Source organism: Chiloscyllium plagiosum, chromosome 9 (genome assembly GCF_004010195.1).
Source record: "Chiloscyllium plagiosum isolate BGI_BamShark_2017 chromosome 9, ASM401019v2, whole genome shotgun sequence".
Lineage (NCBI taxonomy): Eukaryota > Metazoa > Chordata > Chondrichthyes > Orectolobiformes > Hemiscylliidae > Chiloscyllium > Chiloscyllium plagiosum.
Genome location: NC_057718.1, coordinates 36,159,323 through 36,179,324, shown reverse-complemented (window position 1 = coordinate 36,179,324; position 20,002 = coordinate 36,159,323). Strand labels below are relative to the sequence as shown.

The 20,002-nt window shown below is 41.2% G+C and overlaps 1 long non-coding RNA gene across 1 annotated transcript in view; it reads right to left on the bottom strand.

The window, feature by feature from the left end:
- Positions 1-4,147: 4,147 nt before the first annotated feature.
- LOC122552776 overlaps positions 4,148-20,002 on the bottom strand; it is a 99,936-nt gene continuing 84,081 nt past the window's right edge. Inside the window, exons 3-4 of the long non-coding RNA XR_006312492.1 lie at positions 5,241-7,655; positions 4,148-4,541 (exon numbers count right to left, since the gene is read on the bottom strand). This is a non-coding gene — a long non-coding RNA (uncharacterized LOC122552776). The remainder of the gene's footprint in view (positions 4,542-5,240; positions 7,656-20,002) is intronic.

Sequence of the window (20,002 nt, the reverse complement as noted above, 5' to 3'; positions counted from 1 at the left end):
AACAAGTCCACACCGACCCGCCGAAGCGAAACCCACCCATACCCCTACATTTACCCCTTACCTAACACTACGGGCAATTTAGCGTGGCCAATTCACCTGACCCTGCACATCTTTTGGACTGTGGGAGGAAACCGGAGCACCCGGAGGAAACCCACGCAGACACGGGGAGAACGTGCAAACTCCACACAGTCAGTCGCCTGAGGCGGGAATTGAACCCGGGTCTCAGGCGCTGTGAGGCAGCAGTGCTAACCATTGTGCCACCGTGCCGCCCACGCGGTTATTTCATACTGCACGTTAAATAGCCTCACTTTTTATCATAGAGTCATAGAGATGTATAGCATGGAAACAGACCCTTCGGTCCAACTCATCCATGCAGACCAGATATCCCAACCCAATCTAGTCCCACCTGCCAGCACCCAGCCCATATCCCTCTAAACCCTTCCTATTCATATACCCATCCAAATGTTGCAATTGTACCAGCTTCCACCACTTCCTCTGGCAGCTCATTCCATACACATACCACCCTCTACGTGAAAAAGTTGCCCCTTATGTCTCTTTTATATCTTTCCCCTCTCACCCTAAACCTATGTCCTGTAGTGCTGGCCTTCCCTACCCCAGGGAAAAGACTTTGTCTATTTATCCTATCCAAGCCCCTCATGATTTTATAAACCTCTTTGTCAAGTAAGTTTTATTTTTCTAATTAAATAATAATGTTGTTTGTTGAAGCATAGACCTTTTTATTCTATATCTAAGTGGAAATACATAATTGGCTACACTGGTCATTGGGTAAAGCATTTAAATTCGGATTGGAGCCAGTAGTGCGGTAGGATGAGAGAGAGAGAGTATATTCTACCAACCTCCTACATAACATAGAACTGGCAGCTTGTGGTAGCACTCAAAGCTAGAAGTGCAATAAAAATTGACAAGTACAAAGGAAAGCCTCCAGATTTCTTGTGTCTTTGAATAAGTTTATATTTTCAAAGTAGTTACATTTAATATTTAATTAAGTTTGTCTGGCAAAATGAATAGTTTGTAGGAATTGTCCTCTGCATTTGCAGTTAGATATAGACTAAGAGCTAGGAAACAAGAAATTCAGATACAAGCAACCAGAAAGCTGAAGATTAAAGGAATAGAGCCAAAAGTGATGAATGGCATCAGGAGAAGATGAGGTTAAGCTGGAGAGATTCCATTGAACAGAATAAAGTTTGAGCTAGAATTTCAGAGAGCAAGAAAGAAAGAGGAAAGGATGCTTGAAAGAAAGGAAGAGCAGACAAAAAAGAGCACTTAAGAAGTTAAAGCCAGGAAATGGGAAGAGAGGCCAGGGACAGAAAGGGATTGTAAAGACTTGCCCAATTTCAAAAGTTGAAACAAGAAAAAAGGATGGTTCTGACTCTAAAAGAAATTCTGGTGAGGACAGCTCTAATTTCAGCCCAATATCAATAGGGAGCTGTTTCAATTTGTGCAAGACCTCCCAAGTTTGGTAAAATAGGCATTTTTCATTTCTTTTGAAAAGATGGCTAAACAAACGAGATGGCCAAAAGAAAACTGGACACTGTTCATGCAAAGTAAGCTGACTGTCAGAGATCCTGTTGTTTATGTCATGTTTCTCAGGCTGCTTCTGCAGATTCTGAAATGGGGAAAATTCACACTTCTTAAGGGTTAATCTCTGAGGCAGACATTTCTGAACTTCCAGAGACAGTCAAGCAAATTAACTTTGATTATTGGATGCAGAAACTAAAGATAATGGCCATGCAAAGAGAAATTAGTTTTCCGGGAAAAAAAATACATTCTCCTAATTAGTAATAATCTACAAAGAGAATCAAGAGTATTTTTAGAGTCAGAAAGGCAGTTGAGATGGTTGATGATTACAAGCTTGTCTGCAAATCCAAATACTTTATTGTCACCACCTCATCTCTGAGAAAGATAAAAGATGGAAGGGCAAGAGAAAGACAAGTGGCCAAGGCAAGAAGAGGCAGCAGAAAATGTCTCCTCCTCAGGCCAGAAAGGAAGGTGCTGAGTGCGAAAGTGATGCCCATACCTCTCTATTGCCACAAAGTGGGACACACTCATGCAGATCACTAGAACTTGTAGAGTAAACCTTTGGGTCTTGTGTATTGAGGGTACATAAGGTCAGTGCAGAATAAGAAGCCACAATTGAGACTGTGACTGACTAAGTTGTAGCTCTGATTGCAGCAGTGAGGTCATGTAGAAAAATCACTGTGGAGGTAGAGTTGGTGAATAACATACCCGAGAGCTGCAAAGCATTTGTGGTGAAAAGAAATGTAAGTCCTCATCCCTCAAATGAGGCAGGTAGACCTGTTGTTACTCTTAAGGATACAGGAGCCAATCAAACTGTTACTGGAGAAGACATAACTTTTCCCCAGCAAACATTTGAATGTCTGAGATTTAGCAAATGGTATTGGTATGGGTAGTAACTTTGTATCAGATGCATCTGGATTCAGACTTAAATTCTGGAATGGTAATGGTGGGGATTGTCCATTGTGTTCTTGTAGATGGAGTTGACTTACACCTGGGAAATGAAGTAATAGTTTCTCCAGTAGACATGAAAGGTTAATAAGTGATGTCAAAAAAGGTAACATGGTTGCAGGAAAATATTCCAGAGTTTTTTACTCCATATGCAGTAACCCAAGCAGTAGCTGAAAAGTTCTATTATTGGAGATCAGATTTGTGTCATAGACAGATATGAAACTGTCTTTGGTGATTTGGATAATTCAAATTAACTATTCAAAAAATCTTCTCAAATGAAGGCTGACCAAATCTGTCAAGAGTTAAATAAAGTACCACATTCTGGTCAAACTGACCAGAAATTTCTAATTGTTATCTGTGTCTGCATGCTTACAGTCTTTATTTTACCTTCATATTTCAAACTGTGTTAATCAACTTTGTATTCTTGTGAAAAAAAGTCTCACTTTTATTATAAATCAATAATTTTGTTTATTAAAGAAGCCTGGTTGATGAATATTTTACTCTAATTTGTTTGAATTAGAGTGCATAATTAGCCATATCAGTAACTGGGAAAAGCATTTAAATTTAAATTTATGTTGTAACCAGTGGAACATGGCCTGCAGAGAGAGAGAGAGAGCACATTTTTTTCAACTTTGATAAAGGTGGTAGAAGTTTGGAATTCTCTTCAGAAAATTGAGAGTTATGTCAGATTTACTGATATTTGTTAATCAAAGGTTTTAAGGGATGACAGCCAAAGATAAACAAGAACATTGAGGTGAGAGTTTAGTCAGGATTCCTTTGAATGGTAGTAAAACAGACTTAAGGAGCTAAATGAATCACTCATGTTTCTATGTTCCAATGATTTTTTTTTATTATTGGCTCCCAGTTTCTCTGAAACATTCAGCTGGCTCTCCCTATGTTCAGCAGATGGGCCACAAAGACTCAATCCACAATGCAGAATTATCACATCAACCATTCTTAACTTACCTTCTGTCAGATTGTATGGCAGATCACCAGCCATGTGATTTAAATGCTGAGCCCACCTATGTTTGTTTTCACCAATTCTACAATTTTATAATAACGAAAGCATTTGAAAACACTCTTAGCTCGTCACATTGTCCCCTTTCTAAACCAGAAGCAATGACCGCTGAATCTGAAGCTTGCTTGCTGTGTGTATCACACCCCTCAGGGATAAATTTCCTCTCTCCTTTTAATTAACCTGGATTGAAGTCCTCTGATCCCTGTGACCTCAATCCTGACGATGTCTAACAGCAAGCTCCAGGACTAAGGCTCTTATTTCTCCTTGCCACATCTAGGATAAAATCCTGGATTAGTCAAGATAAAATGTCAAATGTCATTAAAACAATAAATCGCACAAGCCTAGTAATCAATCTATCTTTATTTTGCTGCAATCTCTCTCTAACCTCTTCCACTTTTGTTTTTCTCTGTCTTGGTTCATTTCTATTTCTGTCTCTTACTATAGATTAATCTGCAGTCTGGAGCTTCCACTGAAAACTAGCACTCACATGGAATGCATCTTGGGAAATCATAGGCAGTGTGCCTATGATTTCCCAGGTTGTATGTCTTGCAAGCAATATTTCCCACTTGGAGCATTAGGTTGCAGAATTATTTCTACTCATTTTTGCTCCTCCTTAGTTCTGCAATTTTTTTGCTCTTCTCATTCTTACAAATTAATATCCCATGCAATATTCGCAGGTCAGTGATATTATAAACCCGAATGTTTCCTCGTTTGTTATTTATACACACCAAAGGTTTAGATTTCCTGGAAAATTAAGGTTGAATATAATTTTTTCACTTTTATGACATCCATAAGAAAGTCCTCGGAGGCTTGAAAAAGTCCATGTGTGTTTTGAACATGTGGCTGGTGAAGAATATTATTGTAAATTGTTACATTGCCAAGTCAATCAGAAGTACAGTTTTTATGTTTGCATTACAATACAGCCGTGGGAGCTCCAACTACATAATAGCTGCTGCAGTTCAAGGAAAGTGCCCATCACCACCACCCACTCAGGCCAACATGGGCTGGACAAAATCTTCAGTTTTGCTGGAGCCACCTACATTATGAGAACAAATATAACATATTCAGACTGATAGTGAATCCACAGAAATGACCATCTCCTCCACATCAGCTGACACTAACAACTACTGCAACAGCATTGCTTCTCAAATATCAGGAGAAACACATTACTGTAATATTAAACATAAAATCCAAAAATTAACAACTTACTCTTGGCACAAATACTTTGCTCTCAATCTTTGGCAGTTTTCATTGAATCAGGAATCATAGAATTCCTACAGTGTGGAAACAGGCCCTTCAGCCCAACAAGTCCACACCAACCCTCCAAAGAGTAACCCACCCAGACCCATTCCCCTACCCTATTATCCTATATTTACCCCTGACTAATGCATCAAACCTACACATCCCTGAACACTATGGGCAATTTAGCATGGCCAGTTCACCTGACCTGCACATCTTTGGATTTTGGGAGGAAACCAGAGCATCTGGAGGAAACCCACACAGAATGTGCAAACTCCACACAGACAGTCGCCCAAGGCTGGAGTTGAACTGCTAACCACTGAGCCACCATGCTACCCTTACTGCCTTATTTTATACCATTTGCCCGGTATTCTACTACTTCTCTGAATCTTGGAGATCAGATCAACTTTAATGTGATGATTTGAGTGCAGATAAAATTATCTTCCTGTGCCTCTTCACAGTAGATTTGAGTTTGGAACACAAACGTGTTACTTACTTGACTGTAAATACAAAGGGCCTTTATTCAGCGAGAAAATTTAAACAGCAGTGCCCAAGAGAGCTGTAACTCTTATAGATAACTTACAAAATCAAACATTGGATGCTTGGTCCAGTGTGTCTGTGTATCTCTCTCTAAAATATATTACTAATTATAGCAATTAAAGTAACTGTAGGCACTTTCCATGCATCAATCAAGTGTTATCAATTACCTTAAGTGCAGGAAAGCACACAGGAGTTACCACAGGTGCTGAAGACTTTATCCCCTGTTGATTTGATTTGATTTGATTTATTAGAGTCACATGTATCAAGGTGCAGCAAAAGGTAATATCTTATGTGCTTCACAAACAACTCGTACTATACAAATGCACCAGGGTAACACAACAGAGTGCAGAATGCAATGTGACAGCAACAGAGAAGGTGCAGAGAGATCAACATTAACATTAACATTAAAGAGGTCCATTCAAAAGGCTGATTACAGCAGGGAAGGAACTGTTTTTGAATCTGTTTGTCCGTATACTCAAACTTATATATCTTCTTGATGGAAGAGAGTAGAACCAGGGTGGGAGGGGTCCTTGATTGTTTTAGTTGCTTTCCCGAGGTAGCAGGAAGTGTCGATAAGAGCGAGTGGATGGGAGGCTGGTTTACGTGATGGACTGGGCTGTGTTCACAACTCTCTGTAGTTTCTTTCAGTCATGGGAAGAGTAATTGCCATACCAAGCTGTGATCCACCCAGATAGACTGCTTTCTATGGGTCATCTACAAAAATTTATAAGAGTTTTTATGGACTTCCTGAATTTCCTTAGCATCCTGAGGAAGTAGAGTTGTTGTTGTGTTTTCCAGACCATCATGTCAATGCGGGTGGACCAGGTCAGATTGCTGGTGATCATCACTCACAGAAACTTGACGCTCTTGACTATCTCCACCTCAGCACCATTGATGCAGACAGTGATGTGCTCTCCACTCCAATTCCTGGACACCTACACTCATCCCTGGAACATCTGGATAACAAGCTCGTACTCATTGACTACAGCTCCGTCTTCAACACCGTAATTCCAAGCAAATCATCTCCAAACTCCAGGTCTCTGCTCCCCATATGTAACTGAAAGTGTCCATGTGATTGGTCTGGGTCTCAAGCTTAGTTTGGTATTGCCTCTTGGCATCTCTAATGGCCTTGTGAAGCTCACACCTGGATTTCCTGTATAGGTTAGAGTTGCTCAATTTGTATGCCTTAGACCTGGATTTCAGTGAGGAATGGATCTCCCAATTCATCCATGATTTCTGGTTGGGGGACATTCAGGTTAACTTCTTCAGCATACAGTCTTCTATACACTTACTAATGAAGTCCATAATGGTAGTGGCATACTCGTTTAGGTTGATCACTGAGTTCTTGAATATGGACTAGCCCACTGACACTGAGCTGCCCATCCATTCCTCAGACTGACTCTGCACCACTTTCTGTACTGAGTCCTCACACTTCACTTTCTGCTCATATGCTGGAGGAGGAACACAGCGTTGTGGTCTGATTTTCAAAAATGCAGATGGGGAACGGAACAGTAGGCATCTTTGATGGTTGTACAGCAATGGTAAAGAATGTTCAGACTTCTGATGTTGACAGGAGATGGGTTGATGGAACTTTGGCAGCATATTCTTAAGGTTGGCCTGGTTGAAGTCACTGGCTATGACAAACAAGGCTTCGGGATATTCCATCTCAAGACTCTTTGTAGTGTTGTATACTTCATCAAGTATACTCTTCACTCCTCATCCAGTCCGATGTAGACCACTGTGCGAATAGTGGAGGTGAACTCGCGTGGCAGATAGAATGGATGACATGTCACTTTTAGATATTTGAGGTCCAGGGAGCAGTGACTTACCAGGATTGCCACGTCTGAGAACCAAAAGGTGTTGATCAGGAGGCAGACCCCTGTGCCCCTTGCCTGGCCCAAGGATGCTGAGTGGTCCATTCGGTGCATTGAGAAACCGTCAGGTTGTAAGGCACAGTCTGGTGAAACAGGAGTGAGCCATGTCTTTGTAAAGCAAAACACACAACAGTTCTCTCAATTCCCTTTGGAAAGTGAATCCAGCTTTTAGTTCATCCATTTTGTTCACAATGAACGTTTGCCAGGAGAATGTTGGGGATGGGGGCTTGAACCCTTGGAGTTTCAGTCTCACCCACCTCTCACGTTTCCTGGGTAGATGGCTGCTTGTAGTCGATCCCAGATGTGGGTGAGTGAAGTCAGCTTCTCCACAAGGTAACTGAATGCATCTGATAGGGTTCTGAGCACCAGTCGTGGCCATGGGGTCTTGCAATCAGTCTGGTTGGTCGTCCTTGATATCAGGTCATCGTGGGGTCAGGTCTCATTCCCATACTGGTCAGACCTCGATTCCAGCATCGGTAATCAGGTTTCATCGATCCCTAGACTCACCAGCAGATTTAAGAGAACATTGTTAATCATTTTAACAATGAATTCAGTTGACTTAGAATTCAGTTTTAAAAGACCAGACAGATTATAATTATGTAAAAAATTAGTGTATCAGAATCTTCCAGCTTTTAACAAAAGAATTGTGCCATGCCTCACATATTTTACAAACTAGCATGCTTGGTTTTAGATCAGAACCAGGTAGTTTGTGTTGTTTACTGCTGAATATCAGATTTTTCAGGTAAACATTGAAATATTTTGTTGCCATTATACTGATGTCATAGCCCTGGGTGTTTTTCCTAAAAAAAATGTTTTTTATCTACTGTTAAAGCAATTGGCTTGAAGTTCACAAATGTTTTTTCTCCCAGTAATGAACAATCATAGATTTTCCCCAGGAGGCCTGGTTATCTCAGTTAGATAATTAGTATGGTTCAGAATAACTAGGAGAAAGTGAGGACTGCAGATGTTGGAAATCAGAGTCAAAAAGTGTGGTGCTGGAAAAGCACAACCAGTTAGTCAGCATCCGCGGAACAGGAAAGTCGACATTTCGCGCATAAGCTATGCTCAAAACATCGACTGTCCTGCTCCTCGGATGCTGCCTGACCGGCTGTGCTTTTCCAGCACCACACGTTTTGACACGGTTCAGAATAACACCAACAGCATGGGTCCCAGACCCATCTCAGGTGAGGTAGGCTTGGAATCTGCTCTGTCCCTGAGAGTAGAAAGCAATTGCAAACCACCACTGACAGAAAATCAGCTCAGAACAAAACACAAGCAAGCAATAGGCCAAGGACTGACCTTCAAACAGAATGCACATGAAGAAAGATGTTCCTAAGGAAGTATAATTCTTCATGTTCTACTGCTATTTCAAAGTTTGAGTGAATCATTATTTTTCACTACTAACCGTATATGTTCTTCAGACCACAATACCAATGATTTCTTGATGTGGAGGTGTTGGACTGGGGTGTACAACGTTAAAAATCACACAATACCAGGTTATAGACCAACAGGTTTATTTGGAAGCATTAGTTTTCAGAGTGCTGCTCCTTCATCAGGTAACAAGTGGGGCAGGATCATAAGACACAGAATATATGCAATTAAAACAAAATATTGAACAAACCTGGATTGATGCTAAGTCTTTCATCTTTTAGAATGGGTTGCGGGTTTCAATTCATTAATATGTAAGACCCAGAACTTCTTTTAAGTCACGCTCTTGAGCTAACTCCATCACCCTCACGCACACACTCTACCAAGCATGCGCACATGCAAACACACACTCTCTCATGTGCACTCACACTCACACACATGCACACACTCACACACTCTCTCTCCCTCACATGCACACACTTATAAGTCTATTGGGTGAATTTGCATTTGCAGAATTGTATTTGCCAATACATTCTAGTTTTGCTCAACAGCACATAACCTGCAGGCAGTCAATCCATGTGACATTTTATAAATTCCTATTTTGGAAATAGAACCAGTCTGACTCAAGATTGGGATATAGACAGACTCTAACCTGGTACCTTAAATACATTGTCTGAACTGAAATCTCACTCTTTAAAATAAAATCTTAAGTTATCTCGAGAATATGACTTGGAAGATATTCTGGGATTTACATATTAATAAATGGAAACCTGCAACCCATTCTAAAAGATGACAGACTTGACAGCAATCTAGGTTTGTTCAATATAATGTTTTAATTACACAATACTGTGATCTTTTGCTATAAATTCTGTGTCTTATGATCCTGCCCCACTTGAAGGAACAACGCTCTGAAAGTCAATGCTTCCAAATAACCTGGTATTGTTTGACTTTTAAATGAATCCTTGACTAGCCTTTATATCACACTATATTTGATGAACTGTTTTGAAAAACTGGCTTCCCAATGTTCCAAACTATCCTGATTCAATAATGACAGTCTGATGAACACATTCTACTTATAATGTAACAAAAGATGCAAGATGTTAGTGAACTGAGTGGTAGGAAAGAGTTACACAGTTAAAATAATTGATCTATGATTAGTACAGGATTTTGAACTTGACTGTAACATCTGGTTAAATAAATCTTTAATATCAAACCAAATGAATTGAATGTGGAAGCTTGTTCTGAAATTTTGCCGACAACACAGTAAAACTGCTTGTGTGAACTTGAGTTATAAAACTACCAACATAATTATAACCATCTTATTTCAAGGATGTAAAACACCTTAGGAATCGGATCATCTCAGTGAACTGCTTTGAGGTTTAGCCTTGTGGTTTGTGAAATAACCTAACTTCAGTCTATTATACAGTGTCCTATTTAGTAGTTTAATACCTGGCATCTTATGACTGTAATTTTGAATAATATTCAATAATTTTTATTGACGTGACATTTCTGGACAGTTTATGAAATGTTACAGTGCTACATTTAGTTTGCAATATGCATAGCATACAACGTGTTAAACCATAACCTTGATAACCTTGCCAGACTATAAAAGGAAGAAAGCATCCTTCTGAAAGCCCTGTCTTTAAAATTAATGTTGAATTTTAAAAAAAAACCTCACCAGACATTACTGCCAACTGCGATAATGATTGAACGGAGATGGGGAAATGATTCAGTGCATTCTGGAGAATAGGTTTATTTGAGATTGAAGGAAGCAGCTGATTGTTCATCCTGGATCTGACATATATTTTCACGCACAAGCAGATAGAATGAAAACAGCTATAAACCCACAGAGTGTCCCATAATGAACTGGCAAGATCAAAAGTGTGTTTCTGAGAGAAAGTGTTATTAAATGAGCCCTTGCTGCCAAGCAGCCAGCCTCTCACCTGCTATGCAAGGACAAAGTGTGGGTGGGGGGTACTGGAGGATTGGAACGAGATCAAAGTGTTCCAACAGCTGTCAGGAAAATGGATGCAGACCTGTTATGTGTTGTTAGTGAATATAAACCAGTTGCACATCAATGGACTGGAAGCTGTAATGATTCCTGGAGGCAGCAGGGTCATCTGCAAATGTCCACAGGGTGACATTTGCCGAGTCAAGGAAATCCTCGACCAGGAGGAAGCCTATAATCAGTACAAACCCAAAACTGTATGCTGCTGTTTTCAGTGCTCCCTGTGGAGTGATGGCATGCAGTCACCTGCCTATTGCAAGTATGAACTGACTTGAGAACTAATTGATGGTGTTGTTATTTCTTTCTTCAGCCTAGAAGGAGGTGGAGACAGTTATGGGCCCATTATAAGCTCTGAACTGTAGGTCTTCTAACTTAAAGCTTCATACTCCCTGGAGAAGCACTAACATCTTATTGTGATGTCAGTTGTGAGATTTATATAGACTTTAATGTGACTTATATTAGGATTTGGATTTTGAACCAGTGGCTTGTGACTTTTGTCTGCGTCCAAGAAGGCGTTTAATGATTATCTTGTACACATTTCTGTAGCCATGGTGATTTCATTTAAAGCACAGTTTGAGAAAGACTTCCTGGAGAGTAATGAGGTAACTTGCAGATGACTAATTTAAGTAGGTTTTTCTTCTCAGTATTGACTCTCTCACCATCTGAGTCACCTGCTTATGACTCAGACCGGCATTGACGTCTTACAGAATTTGACAAAACTTAGTCAATAGTGGTGCAACTGAGCCACCTGGAAATTGAAGGTATCCACTCAGACCCATACTGTGCCCTTTTTATGCTCCGTCTTCAAAGACATCATTTGAAAAAGTATGTGATAGTCAGCAACAGGTTTCCCTGGTCTAAAATTATGAAATTTGAAAGTTGAGGAACACAAATGGCTACTTATTCTCAATTGTACACCACTGTGTTGCCATATCTGAAACATGGGAATGGCGATGGAGTAGGAGATACAGTTGGCTGAAAGGTAGGATTCTCTGTTTATGCTAATGTTAGACTGTTCCATGACCAGTCTGACATAGCTGTCTCAACTGTGGCACAAATTTCCAGATGTCAGTCATGAGTTGATGTGTGCCTTTGTCATGTCCAGTGCCTGGGTGATTTTTGGTGTACTGTCTAGTTTTATTCTTACTATTTTCCATCATGGTTTGATACAGCTCCTTGGTATTTTAGGTCATTTTCAATCTCATTATTGTGTAAGGACAATAGATTCCTGAACCTTAAAGGATATAGTGAACCAAGTGACACTTTTACAACAGTTTGTTAGTTTCATGGTTACTAGGTCAGGGAATTCTATGGAGACCGAGGGGATTTCAGTCAATAGCTGGAAGGCCAGTGAGTGACCTACATTGTCTCTCCTGGGAAAGCCTGCTATCGTGCAAACAGGCAGCTCAAAGGGCACCAGAGGGACGTTCATAGAATCAGGTACCCAGGAAGGGAAGTTCCATCTTCCATTTGCCAAGAGCTCCTGATCAATCAGAGGCAGGAAATGTTTTTGCTCAGCAGTGCCAAAGGAGAGGCAGTGGCTGCTGCTGGAAGTACACCCACTGGGGGCACATGATTACAGAGACCTGAGATAGACGTAAGTGTTAGAGGGAGGGGGTTAGCAGCATGGAGTGTACGTGTAGGGGGATCAGCAGCAAGGGAAGATGGTGGATCCCAGTGAGACCCTTTTGCAATGCCAGATCCTCAATCAGGCTTTGGGTGCCATTTGAAATCTCCCCAGGAGTGACCCATGGAGGTTTGAGTGTGGAAAAGGACTGACAGCAGTCCCAGAAAAGGCCGCTGTAGGACAATAACTGGCCACAGAGTGCCTGCATGTTGTATTTAGATATTGGCACAGTTGCATGCTGGTATGTGTTATGAAGATGTGGGTGTACTGTATCTTTAAGATAGTTAAAAGCTAGCAGAACTACCTGACAGCACCAAGGGCTCTCAACAAGATACAATGTAACATGTGATCCAGCAGTTAGTGTAGCTGGTTGCCTGGAGACAAAAACAAATTTGAATTTGGCCAATCAGTTTAAATTATACCAACCTCCAACCAAGTTTGAATTGAGTATATTGACAATATTGAAAATCAATGGAACAATCCAATGTTTTGGAGTATAAGACTGGGGAAATTGAACTGTTGAAGGAGAATTGCCATGAGACCAACAGATGGAAGCTGCTAGTCAGAACTCCCTGAGAGGTACCTGTCTAAGGAAGGAGTTTGCACAGAGGAAAACATCAACACTGACCTGGACAGCAAATCTACAAAGGGAAGATTCGACAGCTGGCTGGTTTTCAAATTTGAATTTTTCAGTGAATCTTAATCAGGGGTTTTATCAAACTGGTATTATAGAAGGGAAAGTAAAAGATAGTTTAGAGGAAGGAGTTGTAAATAGTTGTTAGTTAATTATTCTCTGTTATACTTGAAGAAATAAAGTTGTTAATTTTTACTTTAAATAGTTCTTGGCCTCTTGGATTTTCATAGATTACTGCACGGGATAAATTTGTTTCTGTGTTGCTGGTTTAAATTAAGCAGGAGGGTTTACTCATGTCATAACACGTGTTCCTACAATAGTAATCCAGAGTTTTGTGTAACAACAGAATGGCACATGTTCAACTCCCACCTTGAGCATTGTCGAAATGTAAATTCAGTTACTTCAATGGAATATAATGCAATGTTGGACAGTATATTCTGTTCTTCACCTGTTGTACTTTGGAGGTGGGGCAAGGGATTAAATAGAGGCCTAAATTGCCCAACTATAGGCCTCAATTGGTGATGAGGACAGAAGGGGTGTCCATGGGTCTTCCCAACATAAACACAATTGAGGTGGAGGCAGAAAGGCATCTCAACCCCTTCTCCTTCCCCACCATCTTCCCAGCAGATTAAATGAGTTTACTGCCTCTGAATTTTCAAGCTTACAATGGCCAGGTGCTAAATCAAAGTTAAAAATCACACAACACCAGGTTATAGTCCAATAGGTTTATTTGGAAGCACTAGCTTTCAGAGCGCTGCTCCTTCATCAGGTTGTTGTCGAGTACATGATTTTAGTTTGTGAAATTCTTGATCCTCAATCACCCTGTCCACATATTAGTAGAAAGAAGAAAAGTAATCCCACAAAATCAAAATAAGAGAAATGGTGAAAGTATGTCTTTTTGATTTCACCTGCGGACAATTTTCATTCCATAAGTGAAAGAAAGTAACAAAATGTTACATTTATTATTGAGTCATATAATGTAGAAACAGGCCCTTCGACCCACTGTGTCTATGCTGACCATCAAACACCAAACTACTGTAATGCCATTTACCTGCACTTGGCCCATAACCTACAATACCCGGCATTTTAAGTGTTTATCCAAATAATACTCAGATTTTGTGAGAGTATCTGCCCCCAGCACACTCTCGGGCAGTAAGTTCCATATTTCTACCGCCCTCTGAGTGAAAAAATAAAGTTCCTCAGATCTCCTCTCAATCACTTATTCCTCATCTTAGCCTTCTGGTCTTTGACAAGTCTGCCATTGGGAGCATATTTTAATGATGTACCCTGTCTATGTCTCTCATAATTTTGTATACCTCAATCAGATCTCCCCTCTGCTCCAAGGAAAATAAACCCCAACCTATCCTCATAACTTAAGCCTTCCTTCCCAAGCAACATCCCAATAAATTTCCTCTGCACCTTCTCCAGTGTGGTTATATACTACTGATAGTGGGGCAACCAGAACTGCACACAATATTCCATCTCGGGCCGAACCAATATTTAATAAAGTTGCAATAAGGCTTCCTTGTTCCTATATTCTATGCGCCAGCTAATGAAGGTAAGCATCCCATACAGCTTCTTCACCACCCTTTCTACCTGTGCCAACAACTTCAGGGACCGATAGACATGTAAAACAAGGTCCCTTTGCTCCTCTGTACACCAAAGAGATTTAATATTCATTGTGTATAACCTTCCCTTATTGGACGTCCCAAGATGCATCTGCCTTTGCTCTGCCCAATTTACCAGCCGATCAATATCAGACTATAGCCTAAGACTGAGTCAAAAAGTGTGGTGCTGGAAAAGCACAGCCGGTCAGGCAGCATCCAAGGAGCAGGAGAGTTGATGTTTTGAGAATAAGCTCTTCATCAGCAATGTGGTGGGGTCTGAAGGGGGCTGAGAGATAAGTGAACATAGAACATTAGAGCGCAGTACAGGCCCATTTGGCCCTTGATATTATGCTGACCTGTGGAACCAATCTGAAGCCCATCTAACCTACACGATTCCATTCTCGTCCATATGCCTATCAAATGACCATTTAAATGCCCTAAAGGATGACGAGTCTACTACTGTTGCAGGCAATGCATTCCACACCCCTACTACTCTGAGTAAAGAAACTACCTCTGACATCTGTCCTATATCTATCACCCCTCAATTTAAAGCTATGTCCCCTTGTGCTAGCCTTCGCTATCTGAGGAAAAAGGTTCTCCCTGTCCACCCTATCTAACCCTCTGATTATCTTATATGTCTCAATTAAGTCACCTCTCAACTTTCTCTAACAAAAACAGCCTCAAGTCCCTCAGCCTTTCCTCAGGATGCCTTCCCTCCACATAAGGCAACATCCTAGTAAATCTCTGAACCCTTTCCAAAGTTTCCACATCCTTCCTATAATGCGGTGACCAGAACTGTATGCAATACTCCAAACGTGGTCGCACCAAAGTTTTGTACAGCTGCAGCATGATCTCATGGTTCCAAAACTCAATCTCCTTACCATTAAAAGCTAACACACCGTATGCCTTCTTAACAACCCTATCAACCTGGAGGACAACTTTCAAGGATCTCTGTATCTGGACACTGAGATCTCTCTGCTCATCTACACTACCAAGAATCTTGCCAGTAGCCCAGTAACTCTGTATTCCTGTTACTCTTTCCAAAGTGAATCACCTCACACTTTTCCACATTCCTCCTACCGTTGTGAGCATTACCAAGTGCAAAAAAGACATTAGGAACAAATTAGCCAACCTTATTTGTATAGACTTTTCACAAAATAGAATGAACCATGACAAGATTGAAAGCAACAAGCAGAGAGAAATTATAAGGGTTTGGAAGCAGACTGCAAGAGGTGCATTTTTACAGATTTTTGAACAAAGTTATCTTCTTTGGCAAGCTGAATAATGTGGGGAGAAGCTGTTTAATAACATTGTGAAATAATTGAAGTTTCAGTTGTCAATGGTTGAGCAGGAAATGAGCTGTAAGTTGGAGATAGGCAAATAGAGAATGTATGCTGGAAATGTAGGTTTTGATTTCCCAGATACAGAAATGTAAGGCCATAAGGAAATTTGAGAAAGACGATAAAGATCTTTCAGTTCTTAATCTCAAGAGAAGGGAAGTAGTGATGTACAGCAAGGGTTGCATGTAACAAATCAACCTGTATTTAAGTTCTCTTCATTCATGTTTATAGCAAATTTTCACTTCCAAAGACAGGCAAATGGAATCATAGAGTCGTAGAGATGTACAGCACAGAAATAGACCCTTCAGTCCAACTCATTCATGCCAACTAAATATCCTAAATTAATCGGGTCTCATTTGTCTGCATTTGGTCCATATCTCTCTGCACCCTTCCTATTCATATACTCATCCAGATGCCTTTTAAGTTGTAATTGTACCAGCCTCCACCACTTCCTCTGGCAGCTCATTCCATATATGCAGCACCCTCTGCATAAAAAAAGTTCCCCCTTGTGTCCCTTTTAAATCTTTCCTCTCTCACCGTAAACCTCTGCCCTCTAGATTTGGACTCCCCTACCCTGAGGTAAAGACTTTGACTATTCACCCTATTCACATCCCTCTTAATTTTATACACTTTTACAAGGTGACCCCTCAGGCTCCAACACTCCAGGGAAAACATTCCCAGCTTATTCAGTCTCTCCCTATAGCTCAAACCCTCCAATCCTGGCAACATCCTTGTAAATCTTTTCTGAACCCTTTCAAATTTCACAACATCCTTTCTATAGCAGGGAGACCAGAACTGAATGCAGTATTCCAAAAGTGGCCCAACCAATATCCTGTACAGCTGTACCATGGCTTCCCAACTCTAATACTCAATACACCAACCAATTTTGGCAAGAGTACCAAATACTTTCTTCACTACCCTGTCAACTCCACTTTCAAGAAACTATGAACCTGCACTCCTAGGTCTCTTTGTTCAGCAACCCTCCCCAAGACCTTACCATTAAATGAAGATGTCCTGCCCTGATATGAGGAGAAAGTGAGGACTGCAGATGCTGGAGATCAGAGCTGAAAATGTGTTGCTGGAAAAGCGCAGCAGGTCAGGCAGCATCCAAGGAACAGGAGAATCGACGAGGGCTTATGCCCGAAACGTCGGTTCTCCTGTTCCTTGGATGCTGCCTGACCTGCTGCGCTTTTCCAGCAACACGTTTTCAGCCCTGCCCTGATTTGCCCTGTCAAAATGTAGCACCTCACATTAAGAGAAAGTTCCATCTGCCTCTCCTTGGTCCATTGGCCCAGATGATCAAGGTCTCCTCGTACTCTGAAGCAACCTTCGTGCTGTCGATTCTTATAGAACATAGAACATAGAACATAGAACGTTACAGCGCAGTACAGGCCCTTTGGCCCTTGATGTTGCACCGACCTGTGAAATTAATCTGAAGCCCATCTAACTTCCATTATTGTCCATATGTTTTTCCAATGACCATTTTAATGCCCTTAACATTGGCGAGTCTACTATTGCTGCATGCAGGCCATTCCATGCTCCTACTACTCTTTGAGTAAAGAAACTACCTCAATATCTGTCCTATATCTATTGCCTCTCAATTTAAAGCTATGTCCCCTCATGCTAGCCTTCACCATTCAAGGAAAAAAGCTCTCACTGTCCTCCCTATCTAACCCTCTGATTATCTTATGTCACGATTAAGTCACCTCTCAACCTTCTTCTCTCCAACAAAAACAGCCTCCGTTGCCTCAGCCTTTCCTCATAAGACCTTCCTTCCATAACAGGCACCATCCTCGTAAATCTCCTCTGAATCCTTTCCAAAGCTTCCACATCCTCCCAAAATGCGGTGACCAGAACCACGTAATACTCCAGGTGTCTTGTATAGCTGAAGCATGACTTTGTGGTTCCCAAACTCAATCCCCCTACCAAAAAACACCAACACACCATATGCCTTCTTAACAACCCTATCAACCTGGAAAACAACTTTCAGGGATTTATGCTCCTGGACACCAAGATATCTCAGCTCATCTACACTGATAAGAATTTTACCATTAGCCCAGTACTCTGCATTCCTGTTAATTCTTCCTAAGTGAATTACATCACACTTTTCTGCATTAAACTCCATTTTCCACTTCACAACCCAGCTCTGCAACTTATCTGTGTCCCTCTGTAATCCACAACATCCTTCGGCAATATCCACAACTCTGCCTACCTCAGTGTCATCCTCACATTTGCTAACCCATCCTTCTATGCCCACATCCAGATTATTTATAAAATTGACAAACAACAATGGCCCCAAACAGATCCTTGCAGCACACCACTGGGTAACTGAGCTCCAGGATGAACATTTCCCACCAACCACTTTCAGCTGACCAATTTCTGATCCAAACCGCTAAATCACCTTCAATCTCAGAACTCTGTATTTTGTGCAATAGACTACCTTGTGGAACCTTTATCAAATGCCTTACTGAAGTCCATATACACCACATCAACCACTTTAACTTCATCCACCTCTTTGGTCACCTTCACGAAGAGCTCAATAAGGTTAGTTGGGCACAATCTAGCCTTCACAAAAACCGTGTTGACTATCCCTAATCAAGTTATTCTTTTAAGGTGATTATAAATCCTATCTCTTATAACATTTTCCAACACCTTACTTACAACTGAAGTTATGCTCACTGGCCTATAATTACCAGAGTTGTCCTGACTCACCTTCTTCTTAAACAAAGGAACAACATTTGCTAGTCTCCAGTCTTCTGGCACTATTCCTGTCAACAGTGACATGACGATCAAAGCCAAAAGCTCTCCAAGCTCCTCCATGGCTTCCCAAAGAATCCGAGGATAAATCCCATTCGGCCCAGGGATCTTATCCTTTTTCAGATCTTCCAAAATTGCTAAAACTTCCCTTTTGTCAACTTCAATCCCATCTAATCTAGCAGCCTGTATCTCCGTTTTCTCACTAACATTGCCCTTTTCCAGTGTGAGTACTGACAAAACGTGTCCATTTAGCGCTTCCCCATGTCATCAGATTCCGCACACAATTTCCCACTACTATCTTTGATTGGCCCTAATCTTACTCTGGTCATTCTTTTATTCTTGATATACCTATAGAAGGTTTTCCTTGATCCTATCCGCCAACAACTTCTCATGTCCTCTCCTGGCTCTTCTTATCCCTCTCTTTAGATCTTTTCTGGCTAACTTAGAATTCTCAAGCCCCCTAACCGAGCCGTCACACCTCACCTCACATAAGTCTTCTTCTTTCTCTTGGCAAGAGCTTCAACTTCTTTAGTAAACCATGGCTCCCTCTCTTGACAACAATCTCCCTGCCTGATAATATATACTTAGCAAGGACCTGCAGTAGCTGTTCCTTGAATAAGCTCCACATTTCAAGTGTGTCCATCCCTGCAGTTTCCTTCCCCACCCTATGCATCCTGAATCTTGCCTAATCGCATCATAATTCCCTTTCCCCCAGTTATACCTCTTTCCCTCCGGTATGTACCTATCCCTGCCCATTGCTATTGTAAACATAACCAAATTGTGATCACTATCACCAAAGTGCTCACCTACCTCCAAATCTAACACCTGGTTGTGTTCATTCTCCAGTACCAAATCCAATATGGCATCGCCCCTTGTTGGCTATCTACATACTGTGTCAGAAAACCCTCCTGCATACATTGAACAAAAAGTGACCCATCTAAACTACTTGAACTGTAGTATTCCCAATCAATATCGAGGAAGTTAAAGATCCCATAGCAACTTCCCTGTTACTCTAGTTCCTATCGAGAATCATCTTTGCTATCCTTTCCTCTACATTCCTCCGAACTATTCGGAGGCCTATAGAAAACTAGGTGACCTGTCCTTTCCTGTTTCTAACCTCAGCCCAATCTACCTCAGTGTATGAGTCCTCAAATGTTATCTCAGCTGCTGTAATACTACCCTTGATTAACAATGCCACTCTCCCTCCTTCTTTTACCATCTTCTCTGTTCTGACTGAAACATCTCAATCCTGGAATCTGCAACAACCATTCCTGTCCCTCCTCTAACCATGGCCACAACATCAAAATCCCAGGTACCAACCCATGCTTCAAGTTTATCCACCTTATTTCAGATGCTCCTGGCATTGAAGTACAAACATTTCAAACCAACATCCTGATTGCTGGTGCCCGCACGTGACCTTGTAAACCTATCCCTGACCTCACTACCCTCAACCTCCAGTACACTGGAGCTACAATTCAAGTTCCCATTCCCCGCTGCATTAGT